Genomic DNA, 4,522 nt, shown 5'->3' on the forward strand with positions numbered 1-4,522 from the left:
ATTTCAGAAGTGGGTGGCCAATCCTTCTTCCTAGTCTGTCTTAATCTGAATGTTCAGATTTAGAGGAGTATCTGACAGACAGCAATTTGTGGATCAGTTAAATATAAATCCCTTATTGTGGGGGTAAGCATTAGTTCAAGTGTTGACCCTCCTCTTAGCCCAGTGCCTTGACCCACTTACTTCACAGCTCCACCCTTCACCAGGATAACCCTTCTGATCTACCAAGTCCCTTCAGAAAATATCTTCCATTGTCCAACCCATGATCTGACAGTTTGTATCTTAAGCTTTCTTGGCTTCTGTGATTCCAAAAACGTCGACTGCTGACATTTTTCAAAGTGGCTTTAAAAAAAATAAAAATTTAATTCTTACAGTTCTGGAGGCTAGAACTAGGAATTCAGATCCTGATTCTAGGGCAGAGGTTCCCATTTTTGAGTAGCTGCCTTCGAGAAGATGGACTGACACAGTGACTGTAATGATGGGTATAAGTGCGGCAGAGATGGTGAGAACGGCACACCATAGGGCGAGGTTCAGATACGTCATTCATATGGTTGCTATGAGTCATGGCTGACTGACTCTATGGCACTCCGTAACAACAGCAGTAGCCGCCAGCTGTCCCTGGAGGTCGTGGTTGTGTACTCTTTTCATGTGGGATCTTTCTCTATGTGTGTCTCTCTGTCCTACTTTTTAAAAAAAAACCACTTCTGGGAGATAGTTTAAGACTTGTCCTGACCTCCTATGCCCTCACTAGCATGCTGTTGCTATTGTGAGATGTCATTGGGTCAACTCTCAATCAGAACAGCCCTATTTACAGTAGAGCAAATCCCTGACCGTTTCTGTGCTGTCCACACAATGTCTGCTGTGCCCTTTGTTCTTGGCACTGTGTCAACCCACCTCAAGGAGGCTCTTCTTTCCCTTCACTTCCCCTCTACTCTTCCAAATGTGATGTCTTTTTCCAAGCACTGGCCCTTCCTGATAACATGCCCACAGTACGTGAGATGAAGTCTCGCCATCCTAAAAAAGGAAAATCCAAATAGAGTCCTATCTACAGCGCAGGGGCACACATTCAATACGTATTTTGAGGGTTCATGACTTCATCCATAATTCATTCCTTCTCTTAGCTGATTTATCTTCCTTCTCTCATTCAGTGATTCCCGGATGTTGATTTAATGGAATTAGAACAGCTGGTGGGGGCATAAGGGACTGATTGCAAAAGGTTTGGAGTCTGAGGAGCCCCTGAAGACCCATCATGTTTGCACTGGTCCAGGTGGTGACCCTAGGAGCTAAGAACCTCTGACTTTAGCTTTAACCACATCCTGTCTCCTGCTCAGGCCTTGTGCATTCCTAAGAGTGGATAGATAATGACCCTTGCGTTGGAACAGATGAAAGAAAGAACTGTCTAAAAGGAATATATATTTAGGCATTACACATACGAAAACAGCCCAGAATAAGAGATATATCATTACAAAGAACACTGGGGGGGTGTGGGGTCGGAGGGGGGAAGGTATGTAATTGTGCATAAAAAAATTCATATTAGAAAAGTGAACTGGGGGAAAGGGAGGATAAAATGTGCAAAAATGAATTAAAATATAACTTCTCTGTAAATGTTTGTTAAAATCCCAATTAAAAGAAAATGTTATTAAAAAAACAGAACACCCACCTACACACCGCCCAAAAAAAGAAAGGCTTTCTTGAGAAAGTAGTTTATAAACTCTGGCCTGAAGCTTGAGTTGTTGTTGCTAGGTGCCTTTAAGTCTGAACCAACTCATTACTGGCTCTCCAGGGGATTTTCAGAGACTAAATCACAAGAGAGGAGATTGCTCATCTTTCTCCAGTAGAGCTACTGGTAGATTCAAACTGTGTGATTTTGGGTTGGCAATGCAACTCCTGACACACCAGCCACCAGAATTCCCTGAAACTTGAGTAGGATCCTAAACAAAAAGGCTTTACCATCCTACTGTAATCTCTAGCATAGGACACTTTACATCAAACCTATAACTAAGATTTAGTTCAGTCTCCGATTCTTAGGTCTTCTCAACACTAAACCATAGTGGGCCATCGATTGCCCCACAAAGTACAACACACTCAGGTGTTTTCTATGTCTCTCTAGAGCCAGCAGCTGAAGTGGTGTCTTCCTATTTCTCCTGCTATGGGACCTGGGCTCATGTTTTTAGAATGGTATATCTTTTATGAATGTGCCATCCTGAACTGCCCCTGTGCCCAGTTCCTGATACAATCTTCCTGAGATGGAATTTCTCCATCATTTTTAAAATGGCTTGATTTTAAATGTGTGATAGGTGCAATTAACCAACTTCATTTCTGTGAATATCATTTTAAAACTCATTTATTCAATAAAGGTACTGAGTGATTTCCATGTGCCCGGGACTTAATGGGATACTCAAAAAAGAATGGCGAATAAGACAAGCATTGCCCCCACCTTTAAGGATAAGCCAGCACAATGGTGGCTAGGTCCAGACAAAGATACTATTTTCACCCTAGTGTAATGGGTACTATGATGGGTAAAGAATATATCTCATGAGGTTTGAAGACTTGGGAAAGAAATGCCTGAGAATGTACTACCTGAGTACTGCCTGATATAATCTGCAGGCTAATAATAATCTTATTTAGGAGATTTTTCTAAATAAGTTAATTAATCAACCTGGTAAGACAGCCCAATCAAAGGAACTTCATGTGTGAAAATATGGAAACATCATACAGCTATTCCTTGAAAAGGGGAGTCATGCTTGAAAGGGTGGAGGGTCAGTGAAAGAGAGGAAGACTCTTGACAAGAAGGATTGACACAGCGACTTAAGCAATGGGCTCAAGGTGTCAGAGACGGTGAGGATGGTATAGGATAGAACAGGGTTCAGATCTGTTGTTCACGGTGTCACTATGAGTCATACTCAACTTGATAGCATCTAATAACAACCTAGGGAAGTCTCTCTAGTATTTCAATATTTACTGGACTCAACTTCTTTTATGGCATTTCCACAAAGACCAGGAGAATTCTTCTCCTATTGTCACTCCTTTCGCCTTTAATAAGACCAACAGAAGTTATTTTATTTTTAAACTTTATTTTTTAATTTTATATTGGTTTGCATACAAAGTTTGTACACATTATGTTTCATGCTTTCCTTCATTCACATTGTGTTTTAAACAATCATTCTTATTCACTATGTGTTATAAAATCATCCACCCTATGTTAATAGACTTGCTGCAATTATTTGTTTAAAAATAATTAGACCTGTTAGTGCATTAGATCCCTCCCTACTGGTAACATTCTATCTCTAGAGATGCATTTTACACACTCGAGAGAGTTAAATACACTGTGCTAAAATTAGATTTGGATATACGATTATGAAAAAAACCACAAAACAGAAGCCCAAAGACCTTCGATCCCTCTGACATAATTATTCCATGATTCATATTTTATGTCTGAGTGCTAACCCAAAAATGCTAAACACAAAACAAAACAAACCACAAAATTCTTCATGAAAGGAGAGAGTAATGTAAAAGTACTCTATTAAGCAATAACCCATTATTCCTCCTTTATAAATGTAATCCTATAGATTAAGATCCAGTTAATGACTAGTCATTAATTATGTTGACTGACTGTTGTCACAATGTTAACCTTCTCAGCATCATTAACGGAAAAGGAAATGGCACAATTCCCAGGCTAATCACTCGCATTTCAAATGGGAAAACCAAGAACTTACCATCCCACTTTATATAACCACCCACAAAAACGGAAAACCATGAAAATATTGAATCAGTATTCGCAGGAACACCCTGAAAATCCAATAGAATGCTTCAATGACATAAATTTGGACACATCCTAGATCAAGTAATAACCCTTAAAAACAAAACAAAACCAACCAAATAAACAACAACAAACCATAGCAAAAGTATAGGTGTCTGTCTGATAACTTACACTACTTCACCAAAATTGAAATAAAATGTGTTTGTCGTTGTTGTTATGTCCCGTTGAGTTGACTGCAACTCATAACACTATGAACAAAAGATCGGAAAATTTGCACCATCCTCACCATTCTGAACACACTTGAGCCCACTGGTGCAGTCACTGTGTCAATCTATCTTGTCAAGGGTCTTCTTCTTTTACACTGACCTTCCACCTGTCTAAGCATGATGACATTTTCCAAGGACTGTCCATTCCTAACAACATCCCCAAATTATGTGAAATGGAGTTTCACCATCCTTGCCTCTATGGAACACCCTGGCTTCACTTTCTCGAGGACAGACCTATATGATCTCGTGGCAATCCATGGAACATTCAACACTCTTTCCAACACCACAACTCAAAGGCATTGATTCTTCTTCTGTTGCCATTAGTTGTTGTCCAACTTTTGGACGAATGGCAAGCACTTGAGAAGACAATGACTTGGTGCACAATGGATCTGGTGCACATTAGTCTTTAAGCTGACATCATTGTTCTTTTTCTAAAATTTTTTAAATGTTTTTTCTTTTTTAAATTTTTATACTAATTTATTTACGAAATTCAAATATA

This window comes from Elephantulus edwardii, unplaced genomic scaffold, assembly GCF_000299155.1.
Source record: "Elephantulus edwardii isolate Elephantulus edwardi_28Jun2011 unplaced genomic scaffold, EleEdw1.0 scaffold00135, whole genome shotgun sequence".
Lineage (NCBI taxonomy): Eukaryota > Metazoa > Chordata > Mammalia > Macroscelidea > Macroscelididae > Elephantulus > Elephantulus edwardii.